This window comes from Haliaeetus albicilla, chromosome 1 (genome assembly GCF_947461875.1).
Source record: "Haliaeetus albicilla chromosome 1, bHalAlb1.1, whole genome shotgun sequence".
Taxonomy (NCBI): domain Eukaryota; kingdom Metazoa; phylum Chordata; class Aves; order Accipitriformes; family Accipitridae; genus Haliaeetus; species Haliaeetus albicilla.
Window position 1 is genome coordinate 48,425,408 of NC_091483.1, and position 25,346 is coordinate 48,450,753.

At 39.7% G+C, this 25,346-nt stretch overlaps 1 long non-coding RNA gene across 7 annotated transcripts in view; it reads right to left on the reverse strand.

The window, feature by feature from the left end:
• LOC104319817 (uncharacterized) overlaps positions 1-25,110 on the reverse strand; it is a 42,166-nt gene extending 17,056 nt beyond the window's left edge. For 3 of the 7 annotated variants that reach the window (XR_011325517.1, XR_011325520.1, XR_011325514.1), the window contains exons 1-5: positions 18,296-25,110; positions 16,749-16,952; positions 12,643-14,522; positions 9,809-9,934; positions 2,512-2,696 (exon numbers count right to left, since the gene is read on the reverse strand). This is a non-coding gene — a long non-coding RNA (uncharacterized lncRNA). The remainder of the gene's footprint in view (positions 1-2,511; positions 2,697-9,808; positions 9,935-12,642; positions 14,523-16,748; positions 16,953-18,295) is intronic. The other 4 variants (XR_011325516.1, XR_011325518.1, XR_011325519.1 and 1 more) reach the window with 4 other exon arrangements.
• Between the last annotated feature and the right edge of the window lie 236 nt (positions 25,111-25,346).

A 25,346-nucleotide genomic window follows, 5' to 3' on the forward strand; every position in this document is an offset into this window, starting at 1 on the left:
CACAATTTACCTAATAGGTGATCACTACAGTTTTAAAGGCTTCTGGAAAATCTGCTTCCTTCTGATATTTTGTATATTGTGAGCAGGTGGTAATAGACTGCACCTTAAATAACTACTGTGAACAGCAGTGGTAGATTCAAGATAAATTCCTTGCATCAGAAGTCAAAATAGGCTGTCTGCAACTCCAGACTTTAAGAGGTGAATGGAAAGTAGTGAGGAAAACTCTTCAGTATGCTTACCTTCCATTCACCCAAGACTGCCTTGCCAGTGGACAAAACTTACGGGTTACAGATGGAAAAAAGATTGGAAATCAGTGGTTTAGACTGATGTCTAGAGAGATGGTAATGCTACTTAAATAGTATTTAAGTGAGCGTAGTCCCAATTCCTCCTTCCCACTTCTCAGGCAGCTAGGATCACTAACGCTGGCAGTTGAAGGCATATAATAATTGTACATCATCAGTCTGGTCTTCATCTCTTTGATCTCCCTGCTTCAAGACAAGGATGCTCTGGCTTTAAGGAAGGTTACAGTGACCTCATTTATTTATTCCAATAATTCATATTTCAGTGCAAATCCATGGCCTGGACAACCAATGTTTCAACCGCAGGCCTGCAGTGCTACAGAAGTTAAAGCTGTCACCTGTCGCTCCCTTGCTCATTCTCCTTTTGGGTGAAGTCTCCTGGCACAGGTCCCTGGCGGCCTTTGACAGAAGATGACCTGCCAGAATAGGTTGCTCAGGAGTTTTCTTTGTATTCCAGCTTAGCCAACCCTTTACAAACCCAGTCTCTAAATTCCCAATGACAAAAAGGTCCCTGGCAAAAGATCAGGATTCTTTGCTATCACATGAACCATGTTCTGGGAACAGCACCAAAAGATCTTATCCAAACATTTCTCACAGACCTCACAAATGCTAGAGAAAACCAACTCAGTCCAACAGGCACAGGGAAGAACGAGTTGCATCTTTCTGCTCCAGTGAGGTCTTTATTACTGTTAGAGGGTTTTATCCCCAGAAAGTGATTTCTTTTGTCTGCCTCCATTTCTGGAAAAGGGAGCCTTAGCTCACAGTTTAGGTCCCACAGCAGCTTTGAAACTAAGAAGTACAGCTGACCTCAACCAGATTTAAAGTTTCCACTCAGGTACATAATATAGTATAAAGAAATGCTTGTTCTCAGATTTTAACTTTCTTTAGAGACACTTCCATGAGTATCTGGTGGATTTCAGGAGAATGCCCTTTATGCTAATGACTACTGTGATTCAAGAACATAAAAAAAGTTAAGATGGTTGACTGAACAATCATTCCATTTAAAAGTACGTAGCAGTTAGCTGTATGGAGCATGAACATGTGATTTTTTCTATATATAAAACTTTGTGGATGATGCAGTCAGCGCCAGAGACAAACTCCTACCTATTCTCAGAGAGGCCAAGCAGTAGCCCTCCCTCAGGAATCCTGTACTCTTTACTTTGGCAAGGAACAATGTAATGACCTGACTGTTTCTTCACATACTTCTTTTTCAAAAGGTCATAAGTTAACAGCTTCTAGCAAAGATATAAAAGATCCCCACCTTGCCTGCCTTGTGTAAATAATTATCTAAGGAAATGTCTTGTTTAATTAGGTTTTACAGAAATGTAAAAAAAATCCATAAGCATGTACACCCCCCAAACTTACTTTCTGAGTAAATTTGCATTTAGTACCTGAAAAATGAGTGTCAGAGAATCCGGAAGAGAGGCAAATCCCTTGTCTGGAAAGACAAAGAGTTTTGTATCCCTCACCAGCACAATTTCAATGCTTTCTACAAGTCTCTTTTCCATTCTAACAGCATGGCATTTTGATTTTACTATATGTGCCACACTGTAATCACTCCAGCACTGAGATTCCTGCATACCACATATTTCCAAGATAAAAAAAACCACCAAACACTCACCAATCTATGATTCTGCCTACAGAGTTGTCCCTGTTATGTTTTAAAGTTTGAATCGGCTTGGTTTATGAATCTTCTGAACACTCCCATGACAGTGATCTCCAATTCCCCCGCATAGATATGTATGTATCCGGTTGCAACATCGGGCTGAAATCCTGGCGTCACTGAAACCAGTGGTAATCACGAGTTCACTTTTGGAGTTCTGATCTTTCATCATTACAAAAAGCTACTTTTCTTCATTTTTTTGCTATAATTTGGCTGAGACACATTCTAAAAAAGTCTCCACATCAAGGTGTTGCAAGGATGAGTCCTTTGGCTCTTTACGTTCAACTTGTTTTTAACTGGAAGATTCCAGCAGTGCTCAGCATTGTATTCATTTATGTTAATTCTGAATCCAGCCCTCTGCAATGTGTAAACTACTTCAGAAACAGGCAAGGCAATTCAGGCACAAATTACAGAAATTAGTATATTTTGTCTGTTCTTTTTGGCAGAACCACCTTTTAAGGTTTCAGTCATGTTTTCAAATGCAACATTGTGCCTGTCATGTTGTCTTGTCTGCTACCTGCCCTAATCTGAAAGAAAGGAAGAAAATACCTGTGTATTTTGAACTTGACTGGGACATTTCTGCATAGCCACAATGTCTCAAATTCCATTTGTGTTTTTTCGCTTGTTTGTAGCAACAGTCAAAAACTGGTCATTGATCTTTGCAGCCAACTTCCACATTTGAAGGTAGATCTCTTCACCACAAAAGGCTAAACAAACAAGTTCAGGATGAACACCTGTATATTTAAGGTTAAATTGGAAAAAAAAGCGCATTTGTATAAAGGAATAGAATATTCTGCAATTAATACATGTGTCTGTGGTTGTTCTGCTGGGACTATCTTGTGAGGTTGCTTGAACGGTCTACCTGAATTTTGCTGTCCACCTTTTTGGTAAGTACAAAAAGGCCAGGTACACAAAGGTCTGTACTGGTGATCATTTCACTTTCTATGTAAAATACAGGGTGCTGACCACTATGTATAAAGCCTGATGTGATCTGGCTTACAGAGACAGTAGAAATTAGCAAAATTTTCTCTCTGCAACTGTCTTACCACAACTGTGTTCAGAAGGAATATTCCCAGCTATCTTTTCCTGAGCTAAGCTGCACAGGATTTAAGGACTTGGACATTTTTTAATATAAGCCATTGTTTGATTTTAATGCCATCAAATATATGTTTGGATCTCGTATTACTTACAAGAAGATGTAAAATACATATTCAATTATAGATCTTTGATAACAGTATTCAGTTTACTGATAAAGTATTGAGATAGCACCAGAAGCTTGAATACAGTACTGGAAATCATATCTTGGTTTCCAGAATGTGGAGATTTTTAGGATTAGAGAGTACATTTCAGTGATAAGGAGCAATCATAACCTTTGGAACTTAATTTAAATTCTCTTATAATTCCACAAAATTCATATGAAATTTGGTTCAGATCTCTTGTATTCTCACAAGAATGAATATACTTGTTCACCACTTAAGCCCATCTCCTTTGTCACATGATTTGTTTCAGAGCACTCAGATCACTTGATATTCATTATTTTAACCACATGGCACACTGTTTTTCATTGCAATCTTGTTACAGATGTTCATGTGAAACAGTAGGAGATTAAATAATGTACCATGGTGAAGTAGAGGAGATTATTGAAACAGAATATGGAATGACAATATTGATAGTTTGAGATTTCCATTTGCATGATCCTTTCAGAAATGAATCAATCCAAAGAAACAATTCTCCTTTATTTAACAAATAGCAACAGAAATGAAACCATTCACCTCCGAGATGAACTGAAGGTAACTTGGCCACATACCTGTGGTCTTCAGATTCCAGAAGTATTAGTGTCTGGAATACGGCTGAATGCCACAAGATGATAGCCCAGATGATTAATGAAGCAGGTGCAAATAAAGTCATTGCAGCAACCCTGAAGAGTGTGAGAGTATGCAAAGGTGCTAATGCTGAAAGGCGTAATAGTCTGCTGCCCTGCAAGGAACAGCAGAGCTGTTCATAGCAAGACGGAGGTCCCTAGTACACCACTACAGGCACTTTTGAAAAACAGTTGCTGTTTTAATCTGTAACACTATCTGAAAAGAAAATGTGCTCTCTCTCAAGAATATTTTAGGGTCAAACTCACCTCAGTGTAAAGCAAGGGCAGCCCTGCTGACCCTTCTGAAAGTAATGGAATACAGAATTTGCTCTTGGAGCAGCTGCCAGGCACGATAGGATACAAGTACCAGAATCTGGAAGGTTTAATGGAGGTGTGAGAGTGCTGAAAACTCCTGCCTTCAGACGGAACACAGCTGGGTGAAAAAGTTAGGGGTGAAAGCCCAAATTTTTAGGACAAATTAAGCACCTAAAGTTGCTGGAAGGCTGCCAGTCTGATTTTCAAAAACTCCAGAAGAATTTAGAAAAGATGCTCTTGAAGATCTCACAGGCCACCCAAATATTTAAAAAAATTGGGCACAACTTCCTTTTCTGGAGAAGCAAGAATATGGTTTCTAAACATTCATTACCTAAAGATCACAAGGAAGTAGTCATTAGTCACAGCTTTTCCCTGAACAGTGGCCACAGAGTCTTGGAATATCAGATTAACATCCACATCTCCTTTGCGAGCACTGAACACCATGGCTTATTTTCTATTCCTGTACAAAAGAAGAGTCAATTAAAACAGAGGAAACATACCTGTAGCCTTATTCTGTCACACTACTAAATAAAACCTGAAGGCTAAGCGCATGTACAAGGAAAACTGAATTGTTTCCAGATGCGTTCCAGACCTTGTTCTCACCAACAAGGAGGGGCTGGTGGGGAATGTGAAGCTCAAGGGCAGCTGCAGTGCCCATGAAATGGTGGAGTTCAAGATCCTTAGTGCAGCGAGGAGGGCGCATGGCAAGCTTGCTACCCTGGACTTCAGGAGAGCGGACTGGCCTCTTTGGGGATATGCTTGGTAGAGTACCATGGGATAAAGGCCTGGAGGGAAGAGGGGCCCAGGAAAGCTGGTTAATATTCAAGAATCACCTCCTCCAAGCTCAGGAGCGATGCTTCCCAACAAAGAGAAAGTCAGGCAAAAATGCCAGGAGGCCTGCGTGGATGAACAAGGAGCTCCTGGACAAACTCAAACACAAAAAGGAAGCCTACAGAGGGTGGGAGCAAGGACAGGTAGCCTGGGAGGAATGCAGAGAAATTGTCCGAGCAGCCAGGCATCGGGGTAGGAAAGCTAATGCCCTGATAGAATTAAATCTGGCCAGGGACATCAAGGGCAGCAAGAAAAGCTTCTACAGGTACATTTGTGATAAGAGGAAGACTAGGGAAAATGTGGGCCCTTTCTGGATGGAAATGGGAGACTTGGTTACCTGGGACATGGAGAAGGCTGAGGTACTCAATGACTTTTTTGCCTCAGTCTTCACTGACCAGTGCTCCAGCCACACTGCCCAAGACACAGAAGGCAAAGGCAGGGACTGGGAGAATGAAGAACTGCCCACCACAGAAGATCAGGTTCAAAACCATCTAAGGAACGTGAAGGTGCACAGGTCCAAGGGACCTGATGAGATGCATCAGTGGGTCCTGAGGGAACTGGTGAATGAAGTGGCTAAGCCACTATCCATCATATTTGAGAAGCTGTGGCAGTCCAGGGAAGTTCCCACTAACTGGAAAAAGGGAAACATAACCTCCAATTTTAAAAAGGGAAAAAAGGAAGACTCAGGGAACTACAGGCCAGTCAGTCTCACCTCTGTGCCTGGCAAGATCATGGAACAGATCCTCCTGGAATCTATGCTAGGGCACATGGAAAATAAGGAGGTCACTGGTGACAGCCAACACGGCTTAACTAAGGGCAAATCGTGCCTGACAAATCCAATTGCCTTTTACAATGGGGTTACAGCATTGGTGGATAAGGGAAGAGCAACTGATGCCATCTACCTGGAATTGTGCAAAGCATTTGACACTGTCCTGCAAGACATCCTTGTCTCTAAGTTGGAGAGACATAGATTTGATGGGTGGACCACTCAGTGGATAAGGAATTGACTGGATGGTCGCACTCAAAGAGTTGCAGTCAATGGCTCAATGTCCAAGTGGAGAGCAGTGACAAGTAGTGTTCCTCAGGGGTCAGTATTGGGACCGGCGCTGTTTAACTTCTTTGTTGGAAACACGGACAGTGGGATTGAGCGCTCCCTCTTCAAGTTTGCTGACAACATCAAGCTGTGTGGTGTGGTCGACATGTTGGAGGGAAGGGATGCCATCCAGGGGGACCTCGACAAGCTTGACAGATGGGCCCGTGCGAACCTTATGAAGTTCAACAAGGCCCTGCACATGGGTCAGGGCAATCCCAAGCACACATACAGGCAGGGCAATGAATGTATTGAGAGCAGCCCCGAGGAGAACAACTTGGGTGTGTTGGTTGATGAGAAGCTCAACATGACCCAGCAACGTGCGCTTGCACCCCAGAAAGCCAACTGTATCCTGGGCTACATCAAAAGAAGCATAACCAGCAGGCTGAGGGAGGTGATTGTGCCCCTCTACTCCACTGTCAAGTAGATCCCACCTGGAGTACTGTGTTCAGCTCTAGGGCCCCCAACAGAAGAAGGACATGGACCTGTTGGAGCAAGTCCAGAGGAGGGCCATGAAGATGATCAGAGGACTGGAGAACCTCTCCTACAAGGACAGGCTGAGAGAGTTGGGGTTGTTCAGCCTGGAGAAGGCTCCAGGGAGACCTTATAGTGGTCTTCCAATGCATAAAGGGGGCCTACAAGAAAGCCGGAGAGGGACTTTTTACAAGGGCACGTAGTGATAGGACAAGTGGTAATAGCTTTAAACTGAAAGAGGGCAGATTTATGTTAGATGTGAGGAAGAAGTTCTTTACTGTGAGGGTGGTGAGGCACTGGAACAGGTTGCCCAGAGAAGTTATGGATGCCCCATCCCTGGAAGTGTTCAGGGCCAGGTTGGATGGGGCTTTTTGCGACCTGGTCTAGTGGAAGGTGTCCCTGCCCATGGCAGGGCGGTTGGAACTAGATGATCTTTAAGGTCCCTTCCAACCCAAACCATTCTATGAAAACTGGTTAAAGCTGGTGTATGCACAACACAGTGCAAGAGATATATGACAACATCAGGTCTATACTGTCAGAATCAACTAGATGAACAAGGTACAGAATAAACCCCAGACGCTCTGATGCAGCCTGATTTGGACTTTTTATAACAAACAACTATGACATGACTGGGAGGGCAATCTTGCTGCTCTGGTAGTGACAGTTCAGGAATAAAAAACTATCAGATTGCTAAATATGCTAGTTAACTGCAAAATTTAATGCTATAAGAGATTGTCATGTACACTAGTTGGGATTTTTAATATGGTTTAATTTTGCTTGTTTTTAAATATTTTGCCTCTGTCTCTGCCTGCACTGAATCTAGATGCAGCATACATTATGATTTGCTGTGCTCCCAATGTCATTACCATCTGCAAGTCTAGCTTTTAAACCCTTCAGACATACCAGTGATAAAATACAGGACCAAATAAGTACATCAACGTACACTTTGGATGATTCTCTTTATAATCTCCTTTATGTATGGCCTATTGCTTCCTTCCTCTTTCTAACATTTTGTCTTAACTCCTTGCAGCTGGATTTGCCTTTGGAAACTATTTCTGTCTTTGGTATAGAATATTGCCAGTGCCATTTGAAAATCAAATTAATGCGAATGGCAGACACTGGACTTCTAAACCTCAACATTCAAATTCTGTCAAACATACTGCATAAGCAATTATGACTATCCTTTTCTACCATTATATGCTATAGAAGTGGACTAGTCACCCTTAGAAAACCTATCTTTTTTTACCTGACAACAATATTTACACAGAGCAAAGATGAATAACAAACTCCCAGCTGATATTGGGAGTAGGACACCAACTGAGAGAACACTCCTGCACTGCACTAGCACAAATCTTGTTCTCAGAAATTTCAGTTTGACAATCTCAACAAACATTGTGTAAAGCTGCATGCTGGATTGGCATATCAAACCAGGAAAGAATGCCCTTCAACTTATGTTTGGAAGAAGTACTTGAGTAGCAGTTTGTTAGTGGAAGATATAACAGGTTGTTGAAGGGACGAGGGAATTCATACCTACAAAATGTATCCTTAGGATTAATCCCTTATAACATTTGGATTATATAATGACAATACATCAATTATAGAGCAATGGAGTAAATATAAAGAAATTGTCAACAGACCTGACTTTCACAAAAATATAATGATGGAAGGCTGATATTCAGTTGAGTTATGAAGAGGAATTTTTTAATCCTAAATTCTCATTGGTGACAAATACTTCCTACTACTCTATAAGCACATAGAATATAATCTTTCACCGAATTTCTTGATATAAGTATGGAGCAAACCCTGCGTATAGGAGTATCTGCCGAAGAAATGTGTCTTTCATGCAGCAACTGGCATGAGTCCATCAGATCAAAACCCTGAAATAATAATAAAAAAAAAGTACAGGTTCAAACACAGAGCTGAGTATGTTTCCTGAGTCTGCAGCTGGCATATATTTCTTTCCCTTCCCTGACCTCAGAATAAAGTATGAGGCAATAAAATTCTGAGAGGAAGGGAAGTCAAATGTGAAAACAGAGAATATGAAAGTATCACCCCCACACAAAGCAAGAGAGAAAAATAAACCCAAACAAGAGAGAGAACTGAAACAAAGATTGAAATAACAGCGGGAATGAAGTGCAGAGACAGAAGAAAAAAAGCTGTCAGAAATAATTAGGAGGACTGTAAAAAGTAATCCAAGAAAACTAAAAAAGAGAAGTGAAGGGTCATTTTATAGCTAGTTAACTGCATCTGAAAGAAATTATAATATAACATATCTCCTCTTCCAAAAAAGTTGTAAGATTTTCTCCCCTTCTATTTTCTTTAATTAAGAAAACCCTGAAGTGCACATTCAAAGTGTCATACAGCGCTGTAATTTATCCAACAGCCACTGCTGAGGAGGTATTATTGTAAGCTGCATAATTTAAGGTTTGTTTTGGTTTTCAAATTTATGAGTTTCTTGCTAACCTTTTTGAAATTTTTACATTTCTCTTTTTATTTACTGTATTTGACAGATTAATTCCCATTGCTATGTTGGAAAATGCCTATTAAAAATCCAGACAAGTTATGCCATTATTTAACTAAATTGACAGCAAAATAAATACAGAAGTAAGTCCTCCTCTCTGAAATGCTGAAATATGGATAATGAGCCCTTCGTAAGTTAGATAGGATCCAGACATTAAAAAAGAAAAAAGAAAAAAATCTATTAAAACCTCATGCTCCAGTATATAAGGCAGCTTCTAAGGAAGCCATAAAGCGAAATCCATTAGACAATAATTTGATATAAACTGTCTTGTACATTCCTTTGAAGGACATGACAAAATACTGTCAATGAACAGAAACCTGAGCTGAAATTGAGGTTATTTGATGTGACTGTTACCATTTTTGTATGACGAGATTTTTAATTTGGAAAAAAATCCTATAGGGGGTCTAATAGGCTGTTTACCCACCACTGGAGGTGTAGAAAGCAAATTTGACTATTAACTAGGGAAGTTTCAATGTCTCCCATTGGTCATAATTCTTATTACCAATAGACTAATGGTTTTTTTCAGAAGTCAAAGGATGCCACAGCACTGAAAATTACAAATGACTTGCGCAAGTAGCAAGCAGCTTAGAGGCAATAAAGATCAGCTTTGTATATGATGGCTCAGCTAAAATTAACTGTGTGAGCTTTCCTGTCTTTTGTAGTACAAAGAAGTCAACTCCACCTATTCCTAAAGACTGTTTATGTTCTTGTGGTCAGCTACAACTCAGAAATGGTATAAGAAGCTGTTCCTTACCACCTTTCAGCTGTTAATCTCCATGTCTCAACACCTGCTTATTTCTCTGTGGATGACTTATTCCAAGTGCAGAAGGAAACATGAGAAGAAGCTCATTTGTCCAGAAAGACCAGCACTCCTTCTGTCCTTTAAGTCAAAGGAAGATTTTTATTAAAAGTTGATGAAATATAAATTGATCTTGTGATTTAATGAACAGAAAGAAAACCAAAACCAAGAACAGTAAAATCCCTCTCACCTTGACCAGTTGGTTACCATAAAAAAAAAAACCAAACCCAAGGAGTTCCCTGATCATTGCCAGTGTCAGTACTGGCACACCCAAGACAAAGAGATGTATGTGTTAATTCCTCATGTTTATTGATAAATAAATCAGTTATATCAACATTCTCAATAATATTTTTTTAATTGATTGCTTTTTATGGGACTTGTCAGGCTCTTAGCCTGTTCACCACAGCACTAAGACTTAATTTTAAATCATTTTACAGGCCTGGGGTTTTTACATGTAATAATGAAAACATAGCTTGATATAATTAAAAAACGGCTTGAATCTTAACAAGCTTCTATCACTATACGTTTAAGAAACCACTGCAGTTGAACTGGATAAAAAATTGGCTGAGTAAAAAAATCAGAACATTCTTCAGTATATCACCATTGTATTGGTTTTATGTGGCGAGGTTTTGGTAGCGGGGGGGGTTACAGGGGTGGCTCCTGTAAGAAGCTGCTGGAAGCTTCCCCTGTGTTCGAGAGAGAGCGAGCCCATACCAGCCGGTTCTAAGATGGACCCGCCGCTGGCCAAGGCCGAGCCAATCAGTGATAGTGGTAACGCCTCTGTGATAACATTTTTAAGAAGGAAAAAAAAGTTGGGATGCGGAAAACAGCCACGGGAGAGAGGAGTGAGAACATGTAAGAGAAACAAGCCTGCGGACACCAAGGTCAGTGCAGAAGGAGGGGGAGGAGATGCTCCAGGCGCCGGAGCGAAGATTCCCCTGCAGCCCGTGGTGAAGACCCTGGTGAGGCAGGCTGTCCCCCTGCAGTCCAGGGAGGTCCATGGTGGGGCAGATATCCACCTGCAGCCCGTGGAGGACCCCACGCCGGAGCAGGTGGGTTCCTGAAGGAGGCTGTGACCCCGTGGGAACCCTGCGCTGGAGCAGGTTCCTGGCAGGACCTGCGGATCTGTGGAGAGAGGAGCCCACGGAGCAGGTTTTCTGGCAGGACTTGTGACCCCGTGGGGGACCCACGCTGGAGCAGTCTGTGCCTGAAGGACTGCACACCGTGGAAAGGACCCATGCTGGAGCAGTTCGTGAAGAACTGCAGCCCGTGGGAATGGCCCACGTTGGAGAAAGTTCGTGGAGGACTGTCTCCCGTGGGTGGGACCCCACGTTGGAGCAGGGGAAGAGTGTGATGAGCCCTTGCCCTGAGGAGGTGAAGCGGCAGAAAATAACATGTGATGACCGTAAACCCCATCCCTGTCCCCCTTGTGCCGCTGGGGGGGCTTGGTGGAGAAATCCGGGAGTGAAGTTGTGCCCGGGAAGAAGGGAGGGGTGGAGGGAAGGTGTTCTGAGATTTCGTTTTATTTCTCATTTACCTTACTCTGGCTGATTTGTAATAAAAAGTGAGCTAATTTTCCCTAAGCTGAGTCTGTTTTGCCCGTGATGGTAATTAGTGAATGATCTCTCCTGTCCTTATCTCGACCCGCAAGTTTTTTGTTATATTTTTCTCTCCCCTGTCCAGCTGAGGATGCGGGAGTGATAGAACGGCTTTGGTGGGCACCTGGCGTCCAGCCAGGGTCAACCCATCACAACCATGAATTCGGATAAATTGGAATATGTCAAAATACTGTGATTTTTAAGGAAAAATGAAGATAGGCGAGTTTGGAAACAAATTTTAGTTCCAAAATTCTCAGTCAAAATAAACACTTTAGCCACTTGACACATATTTCTGTGCTGAACAAAATCACAACACATAAGATGCTTGAACTACACCTTCTATCCTTTTTCAGCCAATTTATTTCTTGATAAACACAATGTCTGCTATATATTAAACTGACATAACCTCCAGCCTGTTTGTAGTGAGGAATTTTGAGAGATTTCCTTTTAGAGACACAGATAACCTATTCACCTTTGCTTCTACCTGGCCTAATTTTCTCATGGATAATTAGTTTACTCTCAATGTTATTTCTTTTATACAATTTTGGTGTCCTTATTCATGTTACAAAGAATAGCATACATAAAACCCAAAGAACAATGACATGTACATCACAAGGTTTTGGTTTGCTTGCTTTGATGCTGAAGTGACAGTTCCCAAAAGAGGTCATAACTTAGCATAGGGAGGTGCACCGATTTCCTACCCAGTCCCCATCTGCTCCCAAGCTAACTTGAGGACAGATGCCCAAATCCAAAGCCCTGTGAAGTGTAAGAGCAGACTTTCACCAGGGAACCCCCTGGGAATTCAAAAGGCAACTCAAGTTGCACCAAGGAAGGTTTAGATTGTCAAGGGTTATTATATTAAGGGTTATCAAGCATCGGAACAGGCTGCCCAGGAAAGTGGTTGAGTCACCATTTCTGGAGGTATTTAAAAGATGTGTAAACGTGGTGCTTAGAGACATGGTTTAGTAGTGGACTTGGCAGTGTTAGGTTTACGGTTGGACTCCATGATCTTACTGGTCTTTTCCAACCTAAACGATTCCATGATTCTATGAAAATCTGGCAGTTCTTGGCTTCGGCTCCCTCTGGTGGGTAATGCACACTCCAGAGGACAGCAACTACTGGTAAAGGTAACCACCACGAAACAAAACAACATCCAGGTTGCTATGTTTTTCTTAAAACATACAGAAATACACCAGCTGAGTAATGATTATAACTGAGAACAGAGCTTTAAGCTGCAACTTGACACATTCATCCTGAAACGAGGAAGATCCAAGGTTCCTGCCAGAACTGAACTCCCTTCAAATTCAGAGAAGAAGAGAGATGGGTGGTTTGGTCCAGGCAGAAATCTGTTTTCAGCACCTAATGTTGATTAAAATAAAATAAGGAACTAGTTGAACACTATTCTTTTTGATGAGAATACTCGCTTGGATTTCTGTTCTTGAATGATACTTTGAGGCCTAAAGTTTGATGTCCTTTCTCAAAAACATTTTGTTTGCACAATTCAGAAAATATTCATTATTTCACAAATCTCAAACCCTGGTGACTCTTTGTTACAAGGAGTTTAGTTCCAGTGGAAAAGAAAAATATGCTTTTAAATCTGTGATAGCTTACCTACAAACCATGTAAGTCCACACATTTACCAGCTGAAACAACTGAAATTTTGCAAACATCAGCAATCTGGTAGCAGGGGCTTAGAATTAATCATACTTTTCTGCTCTCACCAGTGGCACCAATAAATGAAATTATAACTCTTGCACCCCTGTGTTAAAATAATTTTTTTTTCAGAAGCTTACTTGTTGATCTGAAACACATACCTACAGTTGTTTTGTTGGAAAAATAACCAGGTTGGGGTTAAACCATGACACTAAGCTGCAGGCATGTATTTTACATCACAACTTTCATTCTGAAAGAAAACTGTGGAGTTTATAAAAGACATTTCTTTCTAACTAATATTTTCCTCCTTTTGAAAAGGAAACCATCCAGCTTTCAGGTACAAATAAGAATCTTATATCAGAAGCTCTTCACTAGATATGTAGTTTTACTTGGAATTCTAAGCAATGGATGAAATACCCTAGAAACCTCTCCTAGAATTATTTTAATTAGTTCCCTCTCCCCTTATGCTGCTTCACATGTTTGCATCTTACATTAACTAAGAAGTCATATACAGTACAGACTGACTTGTTTGTAGACATGTAGGACTGGATCCTCCATGTGGTCTCTGCTGGCTAATTAATCTGTAAATTTATGAATCTTCCTGCTTGTGTATCATGGACTGGGGACAGAACGGATTTGTATCAACCTGCTTACAACACTCATAGTTCTGTGCTAAGATAATACATATAAGCAAATCTCATGCTTCTGGCATTCATCTGCCGAGCTCAGGAGACAGAGACTGCTTCTCCTCTCATGTATGTAACTGACTCCTCTCAGATACTGATATCTGTGTATCTAGGCATATATTAGATGTATGAGAGGGAAGGTGTTTTGTCTGTCCTTGAAACGCTGAGACAAGTTGGAGTAAGAGAGGGTGAATGGTGGCAGTACACTGAGGCAGCAGAGAAAAATCCTTTGTTTTCAAATCCCAAGCTCTAGACCATGTGTATGGTCAGATTTTGTGTCAAGAAATCATTCTCCTACATCAGACTGGCTACAAGTTTGGAGGATCTTTCTTTGCTCCTGCAGCACTGAAAACAGTGTCCCTTCTTAGGATTGTAGGGAGGACTCCCTTGATAAACTGTTGAGGTATTATTAAGATGAATCACGCATATACTTTTGAACTTATTTTGGGGGGTTGGAAAGCAAGGGGGAAAAAAAAAAAAGGCAAACAGCTACTCTCTAAAGGAAAAACCTCATCAGTTTTTACAGACAGGTGAGATATTCCAAGTTTTCTCCACCACACCGTGTTCTACTTAGCTTTGTGCTGACAAACAAAATGAATGGCAGCTTGCTGCTGAACTTGCAGAGCCTGACCCTGCTGAACGTACGCCAGAATTTCCTCATCCCCGTTGTAAAAACTTTCCTTTTCCTCCTGACGTTTAGCATTTTGGGGGAAAAACTTGGAATTGATCATTCTAGGTAAACAGAAAAAGAGAAAGACTTTGCTAAACACATTTTCATTTTCCTTTATTTACAAAACTACCAGCAGTCTTACAAGTAAATAAACAACTCTTCCTGACCCATAAACAGCAAACCCAAACACCATTATTTCATAATGACATTGAAAGTACACATGAAAATTACCTAATATGCAAATTATGTTCTTAAACCAGTTGCCCTATCTACAAATTCTTCATAAAATTGCAGAGACAGGCCCTTTGTAAGTACACACAAAATATGCCATTATCTTCAACTGCCCTAGTTAACTCTAAGCACATTCAAAGATAGAGGTCAAAGTCTCTAATATGACATTTAGTGTACAACCCAACAGATTTGTATAGTTGCAAACAAAAAATAGATCTTATATATTCATATTAAGTGTCACATGGAGACAAAGGAATATGAAAATTAATAGGAAAGGCAAAATTTAGTTTAAGCATTTAATTTTCCCCAAATCTACCAAGCTGATTTTCTAATTATTCTTCAGTTCTTCTATTAATAAAATAAAAATGTGTTGTAAACACTTTCCTCACATGGTAAGCAGTGTGCTGTCTGCCAGCTGACTAGAAACATCTCAGTTCATACCAGGTAAATTGCCCATGTTTCTCAAGACTGTTTTCAGACTCACTTAAATACAAGTAACTTTTCAGAGTACTTAAAACAGGCTCTTGTCTGCAGCTCCTACATCTTCTGATCTTTGTTGCTTTCCCTCAGATAAGGTCCTTGTCAAGAGCTGACTGGTGGAATTGGGCAATGACAATTTTTTGCAAGTCACTGCGTAGGCTTTCAGGGTAGAAGGAATGGGATCTGCTGTTCATGCGTCCAATTCCATCTTTGCCCTAGCTTACATTTCTTTTATATATATTGGTGTGATGAAGCTAAATAGAGAGAATAAGCCTCTCAAGCATGGGAACTAGTTGAATCAAAACATACTGGAAGGCAACCAGTGATAATTCTTGACACAATGAAGTAATGTCTGTGTTATATTCAGTACACTGATAAATACATCTTTCTGCACAAGTCGTACTAAATTGATTTCTAACAACCCTAGATGATAGCTTGTGCATTACTATTTCTACCTGACAATTTTAGGTTTGCAACAAGAAAAGAAAATAATATCCCTTCATGCATGCTTTGAGTATGTTGAAGGATAAGACAAGCAATGGCAAAACCCGTTTCATTGAGATGCAAAAGAGGAAATAAAGGGGAACAGGAACAAAACACAGAGCAGGTTTGGGCTCAATAATGGACTTTTTGTTTTACAAACCTGTAAAGCCCAGAGCACATACCCACAGACAAGAAGGGTGATCTAAGATGAGGATTGAAGGGAAGAATTAAGATAAAGCGAAGCCAAAAATGGACATATCATATCTTGTGTTACACCTTTTCTCAACAGATTAAATACAGCGTTCTGTCTGTGAGTTCATACAATAGAAAAAACACCCCCAAAACCCCAGTGCTGAATGAGTCCACTTAGATCTCAGTTTACAGTTAAGAGAAAAAGAGTATTCTAGCCCATACCTAATACTTTTCTTGGCTTCCTCAGATTTGCAAGACACAGCCAAGTTTGTTACTAACTCAAAGAATTGAGAGCAATAAATGAGCACATACAGATTTTAATTAAGCATAAATTAACAACTGCTGATAAGATTTTGATTCTAGATTCACATTGCCTTAATCCCATGGCAATCCCACCATTTCTGATAGGATTGCTGATGAAATTGGGTATCTAGGGTGAATTAAGAATGACATGTCAGCCTTCTATATCACTCTAACTCAGCATGCCTCTCTAAGGATTTAAAGTGACATGGACTCTCCACTGTATAGCTTTTCCTGAATACTGAGAATTGAGGTGACAGGCAAAGCAAACTGAAGACTGGTCTTCTGGAAGTCTTAGAAGACTGCAGCCGATTAAGTGAGAGAGATAAAGAACATCAGAATAAACACCCAAGTGGGAAAACCAAGCTGAAAGAAGGGAACTTAGAGAAGTTATTTAAAGAAAGAGTGAAGGCACCTGACTTGGGAGTATAAAATTACTGCAGGTTTAAGATGCACCTTTAAAAATACATAGTTACATTCAAGACAAGACAAAAAATATTGTGATGTTCAATTTTTCCCTCTTTAAAGCTCTAGAACATGATGAAAAGAAATCCCCAGCATCTGGGACAGAGGTGAATAAAGGAAAGTGATGGTAGGCATACCTGTGCATGGATACTTTCTGTGACGTTCTGATGTGCTTCATACTTCATTAACCTCTGTTTTCACAAGGTGGATGTCAAAACATTTTGGAGCCTGCTTGCTTGACAGGTTGTATTCCAAGTCATAGGTCTTCCTCTTGAAGCAGTAACAGTGATCTTCTGGAGAGCCCCGAATCTTGAATCCTTGATCAACCTCTTGCTGCAAGACTTGAGAGAGAAAAAATGTTCTAACTCTTAAATCCATTTTTTAAAAGTTACCATCAAAATGATTTAAGAAAAGATTATGCTGGAAGAGAGCATAGCATACACGAGGATGGCAATAAAGACCTTGGTATGCTTGCAGCAATACAGACCCTTCTATAAACCTTGAAAACATCTAACAAACTCTGATAAAACAAAATTATTGATTGGAATTTAGTTAACTGGTCTGGGTAACATAATGAAAAACATGTTAAGTGATGGAGAAAAGTTACAAGACAATAATGCTGTGAGAGAGAGGAATTTAAAGAGTGTGGAAATGTCCACATCACAACATGATTATGGATACAAGAAAAGACCTGTGTCATTCTAGGTGCTAAACTCAAAGATTTTTTTCTTTTTATGGAACAGGGCATTAATAATCTCTGACCAAGTGTGGCTCTGGCATAAGAGCCTGCGTTTACTTAGAAAACACTAGGGAAAGGTATCAACAAAATGGAGGGCAGGCCAAGGACATCAACAAACCACTCTGATTAACAGGGAAATTACCACAAGGACTGATTAAGAACTAAATTGATGTAACTCATACTAACCAGTAACCAACAGGGTAGTCTTCAAATACATAAATAACTCCAAAGATATCCCAGAAGGAGCAACTTTCTTTACTGAATTGAAGGCTAATAGCTTTATAATCTCTAAATAATTTAACTGCTCATCTGAGCACTATGAGCACCACACTGTGAAAGGGTGGCAGAAAGAAGTACTAGATTACTTTCTTAGCTCTGATGCACAACCCCCCTGAACCTCAGAGAAAACATTTGATTTTCCTTTGTTCTTCATATGATAACCAGAAAAGATCTATTTGTAAAAAACCTCATTAAATGCGTGGGTTTGCTGTTAAATTATTATTGCATTATTAAGGTTATTTTGCAGTAGTAATTTTATTCTCTGCAGTTAAACAGAATTTCACAGCATGTGTTTTATTTTGTTTGGCCAAACTCCAGGCTCTTTGCTCCTCTAGTAGACCCTAAAGAGTTGCCTGCAGACTGTAGAAGGAGTTACATATGTTTAAGTGGACTAAACAGTACATTGAACAGAAAAAGGCATTTAGGGTTATTGAGAGTAATGTCTGAAGTTCTGTCTATTTTACATATTTATTACAGCAGTAACACTCACTTAAGTATTGCTTGTCCTACCACAAGATTCTGAGGAGTGCCAAAACCAGTGATGTCTCTAACTCCTTTAACTTATTTTATTACTGAAACTAAACTTTCTCCTTCTTTTAGGAAGTAATGTATTGCTGATCATTCCAGCTGAGTGTCCTTCTCTTCATTTTGGGTTTCTAGTCTCACCTGTCTCAAGTAGCTCCACAGATGCTTCCTCCCTGAGAGTAAGTGGAGCATATTCTTGATATATCTTGAGTACTTTCTGGAAAGACCTCAGCCATTTGCTTTTAGCTTGCTGCCTGTGTGCAGATCACTGCTGAAAATATCCCTGTAAAATGTGCTATGAAGATGAGTAAAAGACAAGCTGTGAGAACATACCGGAAAATTAAGAAGCTGCTCTAATCATAAAACATGATTAAAGAACACCATTACTTCAGGTAAGTGCAGCTCTAGCTTACCAAATTGCTGCACAGTTTGGCAGATGGGCAGATACAAGTTTAAGTCTTAATACCTCTGTTTTAATAAATATATATCTCAGCTGGGCCTCAGTTACACCATCTCTAACATGGGGATAAAATCTCATACGCCTATTTGATGACAGTGTTATCAGCATCATTAATAAAGATCTGGGGGAAATCTTCCTTCAAATGATACATTCTAATGCTGCACTTCATACTATAATGAGAAAAAACACTGCTGCTCATTTAAATAAGGATACTATTAATCTGCGGGATATAATGTTGAAGGAAACTCTTCAGACTTAGTATTTCTTTTGTGCAAGTGCTCAGCAATAAAACTTCCAGTGATTAAAGTAGACGACCACTTTCAGACTAATGAAGAATAAATTCATCTCCTTAATGGATTGGAAGGAAAACCATGTTTATTCCTTTACCAAACAACTTCTGAACAGAAGGAACTCAGCACTAACCTAGTAGGCTGAGGTTTGTAAATGCTTGAAACAAAATTTTCATCCTGTCTGTACCACTGGTTAAGAAGCTGCAGTTCTTTGTCACATTCAATGGCAGGTTTATGCTTGAGGAATGAAGATGACACATTAAACAGATCCTGCTCATCTGAAATGTTTGAGTCTGATTCTCTGTTAGAGTGAATTCCAGCTATATTTTCTTTTGATGATTTGCCAGTTCCCCAAAAGTGTTGAGTAACACCTGCCTGATTATCATGTCTGCACTGCCTTTTCAGTCAGAACTCTCTCTTTTGATTCCCCATGAGATGGAACACATAACATTTTCTGCTTTTGCATTATTTCAGTTAAGTTTCATTCTTCCAATTATATCTTTAATTAATTCTAAGTTTTTCTCTCATAATATTGCTGGGATGACAGGATCATCAGGCTTTCACCCAACAAAAAAAAACAGAAAGCAATGAAAAAGGGAATACATATACAAAGGAGACAAATACAACCCTGATTTACATACAGCACAAAAGCCAACCTAACAGGTTTTTTATAGTGTGTATCAGTCAAGAATCTGCTTCACTATCCCTTATTCTTTTGCATTTGAGGTTTACAATATGCCCTTTCTTTATATAATAAAACCAGTAATACATTTACTGTACTCAAAAAATATAAATTCAATTGAATTCCAAAATCAAATAAAAAGATCCTGAAAATCTTACAGCAAATGTTTGATGTCTCATCTCTTGACACTTCTTCAAAATCTCCAGATGTAGTAAAACATTGTGGTGATCACTTCTGACACCACCTGGAAGCCCCCACCTCTGGTCCATCAGCTGGAGTTACAACCTTTTTCTTTACAGCAATTGTACAATTGAGGATAGAATTCTTCCATTAATACATTTTTTTCTGCCTCTGCTTCTAGTACCAATAAGTATAATGAGATTAGGGGGTTGTAATCAAAACTGCAATGACTTTTTATTATTTTGCTGTATTTGATGGCAACAAAAGCTTTAAGTCAGAGGATAAATATTTCTCAAATAAGACAGATGTTCTTACAGAGGAGATACTTTGTACATTCATAACTTAAGCAATGTGATGTAATGATGCACCTTACCAAGATTCTGCATACGTGCACAAGTGTGGCAAATCACATTTTAACCATTCTGCTCACAAGACACACACTTTAGTTGGAGATTTAAATACCGATGAGCCAAATTTGCATGTGCAAAATGTATATCTAATTTCAAATTTTGTGCACTACCCTTCCTTCCAGCAGATAAGATTTTGAGCTTGCAACGCTCAAAATATTAAACTACCCAGAATCTGGCAGTAAGGATGAAGCTAGATTTTAGACTTGTCTCCATCTCTTCATGTAATGGAAATTGCATTTGATTGCTATACAAGAATCTCACAGCTTCAAATCAAAATTTCCAGATTTGCTCCTGTATATAACTTTCTTCTGGTGACATTCTTTCCTCCTCTCAATTGTTTATCATTAATAAATTCAAAAATATTTTATAGTCTTTTAAAGTACCTTACAGATGTTTTAATATGTGGAGAAACAATTTATGTTTATCAACTGTATTTTTTAGAAGAGTAACCAACCATGTTCTTAAGGCTCCAGACCTCAAGCTGTTCCTCCCTCCGTTCACCTCTTCAATACTTCTGTCATCTTTTCTCCCTGAACAGATACACAAAGAAGTTCAGTGTTTGCTTTTCATATGTAGCATGTGTCTCCTCATAGAATACGTTTCTTCCCCATTTCCTGATCCTGCAAGACACTGACCACCCTTGCTTTGAGTTCAATGATACAGCATCTAACAGAGTAGGGCTTGTGTCTGTGGAACAAAGATTACTGTGATGATCACAAAGAGATTCTGCCCAATCTTTACCAGTCAGAGGTTGTAGTAGAGGCCTCAAGTATACACATTTACAACAGGAGAAAATAAATTAGGAGGGAGACATATTGCAGCTTGCACATTATAGTATATGCAATGTGACACAAATTATCTTAATTAGTTCCGGTGTGAGGCATCAGCACCAGCCAGTAGTTATATATATTAATTTCCCCACACAAAATACCTTTTTATATAACAGCTATGAAGGAAACACGCAGTGATGCCAAGTACCATTTTTTGCCCATGCTGGGAAGAAAACCAGGGGAGGGATATTATCTGTAGGTATGCATCATGAAAAGAGTTAAGAGAATTCTCATCATGCCATGAAATTAGGAAAGACAAGGTAACTGCTCTGGAACTCATCTGACTGAACAGTTACTTGACACATACACACACTAGCTAATAAGCTAACATATCTGCTTGCACTCAGAGCATTTTAAACATCACAATAAGCAAGTTAACAAAGAAAGGATACACAAAAATAGTGGATCCACATTCATATAAGCTACTACAATTATCTTTTAGAACTTCACCTTTTTTAACTCTTTCAGACTGATTGTAATGCCTGTCAACCAAGTCCAGGTAGCCTTCGTTGACAGCAAACGTAGATTTCTTTCATCCCAGAGAAGTAAGCAGTATATCTCCTCTCCTTCCATCAAATGAAAAGGAATGAAACTAGGGCTCATTAACAATACATTAGAATCTGCACTGACTTCTGTAACACAAATTTATTGAAAGCAATGCTTAATCACATGGACTGTAGCTATATAGTCAATGTAAACTTATCCATATGCATTTATATGTCACAGATCCACTGCATGGAGGCTCTGAAACAGGCACTAGAGCCACTCGGATCCAGTCAGTTTTATTAAAGCAAATTCATTTGCCTCTATACCTGGTCATCCTGTTTCAAACGTCCACTTTGTTCCAGGGACAGTTCTGTTACTTTATTTACTTCTACAAAGTGAAAACTTTCTTCCCTTTTCAGATTTATTAGCATACTAAAACTCAGGTTTTTGTACCGCTTTCCTTCTAACAGGGACACTAGGAAGCAAAGCACTAAGCATCTGCTTGGACACTACTGGCGGGCAGGGAAAGAAAAACAAACCCACAAACAAACCCCCAAAAACATGTAGTCACAGAAAGAAAATCTTCCTATGCATTATTTTTCATATAAACATCACATAGGCAGCTGTAATTTTGGCACATCTTTACTTCTGAGTAAGACTGATTTCCTTCCTTCGAGTGGATTTGTAACTTTAGCACTATTTTAATCTAGGAAATAAATTTCTATACTACATCCTGTACTTTTATCATCTAAAGCCATATGGCATGAGGGGGGGGGGAAAAAAAAATCATAGTCATGCTGTATGCCAGCTAACTAAAACCTGGTAATATTCTAGTGCTGATCTTCAGAGAAAAAAACCTGATAATGCTGTGCAAATTTGTTAACCTTCTATAAAGGTTATGTACTTTTTATCAATGGGTTGCTACATTTTTCCTGTACTATTACAAAATCTCTCTCTTCAAGGTCAATTGAACCATAGTTTTCCCTATAAGTAGAGATCAAATAGTTTCCTACAGTGGAGACAGCAGCTCTTTCAATAGTAATGCTTTCTTCACGTTTGTTTTTCCTGCAGGAAATCAGAAAATGTGTTACTGACAGAGGCACTTGACTTAAAGTAAGATCCTGCTCTGAAAAGTGACTTCACACAAGACTGTTTATGTTTATCGCCTCTCAGTGACACTATAACAGATAACTGTTTGAGAAGGAAAAGATTCTTTTCTTGAATGATATCTTCCAAACTCATCCTAGACTGATTTTTCCCTTTCACTGATCATTACCGGTAATAAAGATATTGCAGAAGAAATTATGCCCTCAGAGACATGCACAAAACCCCATTCCTCTCCACTAAGGCTGTGCAGTTATAGTTTGGCTTTCTCTCTCATTGCTGTGACTTTATCCCACTTCATAACATAAGCAACTTTCAGTAGGCAATCACAGTAAGAGTTTTAAATTTCTGCTGTATTGTAAACACAAATACTTAAAACACATCCTACTGTAGGAACCACAAGCATGAATGGTCAGACACAGTAGCAAGGGATAGCTATGTAAAACTTTAAACTAGACGGACAAACTTTCAGTCTGACATAGGACACCAGTGTCTGGATATAGATTCTCATGTCTTGTGTAATTCAGCCCTTTGGAGTCACTCCTCACTTTGCTCTGAATGAAGGAGAGAGAAGAAAAACAGTTAATTCTTCCTTTCACCCACATCAAGTATTTTAACATGATTTTCCAGTGCCTAGTCAGTATGTCTTGTCTTAACTTATTTCTGAGAGTACACCAGACTTTCAGAGGTTGCTTCCATGGGCACAGAAAGAGAATAACAGGAAGCGTAAGTCAGACAAACAGAAGTTACTCTCACAACCATGTAGCAGTCCCCATTCTGAGATGAAGCCAAACCCATGTTGGTGAAAGAAAAGGTGACAGTGACAAAGAAAATCTATAATCCTCTTGTCTTTTACCATAACACAACCTCATGCCAGAATTTATAGCTCTACAACCATATGCTTAGCTTTTGTTTTGTTGTACTGTCCTGCAGCAATGAAGATTTAGCCCCTATGCTCTTCTAGTTTTGCACATGAGGATGCTTTTCCCCCCTCCACTTCCTCCTCCAATCCACCCAGTATTCTCACACTTCTGGCATTTTCTCTGTTGAATGAACATTTCTTCCCCCCTTCATTCTGCTGTTAACTACAAGTGCTTAGGGTGCCATACTGTAAGCCACAAAACATAGTTGAAGGGAACAATTTCCAAAGAGGAACTGTTTCTGGTTCAGACCAGTTCCACAATTTTCACAGCACGAAGTTCACAGTATAACCCAAAACCACTTGTATTGCCTCAGATGAAAGGAGTATGTCCTCCATATGTTTGCACTTCTACCAAAGGTCCTATATGAAGAAATGCTGGCTTTTTTCCTACTGTTCTTTTACTCACCAAAATCTAATTGCTCATCAGTTGGGCACGTTTGCATAGTTTAACCCCAGTCAGCAACTAAGCACCACACAGCTTCTCCCTCCCTTCCCCCCCCCCCCAGTGGGATGGGGAGAGAATTGGGAAAAAAAGTAAAACTCATAGGTTGAGAGAAGAACAGTTTAATAGGACAGAAAGGAAGAAAATAATAATGACAATAATAACAATAATAAAATGACAATAATAAAAGAATTGGAATGTATAAAACAAGTGATGCACAATGCAATTACTCACCAACCAATGCCCAGTTAGTTCCTGAACAGCAATCCCCCAGGCCAACTCCCCCCAGTTTATATACTGGGCATGATGTCACATGGTATGGAATACCCCTTTGGCCAGTTTGGGTCAGCTGCCCTGGCTGTGTCCCCTCCCAACTTCTTGTGCCCCTCCAGCCTTCCTGCTGGCTGGGCATGAGAAGCTGAAAAATCCTTGACTTAGTCTAAACACTACTGAGCAACAACTGAAAACATCAGTGTGTTATCAAGATTCTTCTCATACTGAACCCAAAACATAGCACTATAACCAGCTACTAGGAAGAAAATTAACTCTATCTCAGCTGAAACCAGGACAATGCTTTACCTACCCACCCCACGTACAACCAGTTGCAGCGGTACTGCAGACATTAGCAGCCTTGATTTCGGTGTCAGCTGTACCAGGCTGACCCAGGGGGTGAGCAGGATATGCTAGGTACGCACCTCTGATTAATCACAGCTGTCACCCCTCCACCCAACGTACTTAAAGGCAGTCTGCGTTATTCCCTGGGATTCAATACATTACACTGCAATGGAGCATCTTTGGTCTTGGTACTAACAGCACCAAATGAACTTGTATTTAACATCATGCAAATACAACTAAAGACTTCTTTGAAGTTTCATCCAAGATAAAGTATAAAATACCAATGCGATTGTGACAGTTCTTGTGCCCCTGTCATACTTTTTTTTTGTATTCTTCAAATACCTGTATCAACAACAGAAAGAGCAGGACAGATTTTTGACAGGAGGTTACAGTGTTTCAGAGATACCAAATCATTTTATAGCAAAAACTACATACATCCTATGCCAATAGCTCCTCTAAGTTGAGTCTGGAAAGTGCACTGCCTAGTGATGTGCTCCAGGGCACCACAAGGTCTGACAGAGGGGAAAAAAAAATGGGGGGGGACAGACAGACACAACACACGACACGGGGGGACAGGGACAACGAGACTCCCTGCCTCCTTAACAGCAAGCAAACCAACCACAAAATGATAGCCTGCTGAGAAAAGTTTTGAAAGAAAAAAAAAAGGCATAGCTTAAAATTAACTAACTTTCAAAGGCATTAGGAATATTAACCAATTCAAATATGTACTAAAAGACTGAAGAGAAAAAATATTTTAAGTTAAATTTCAGT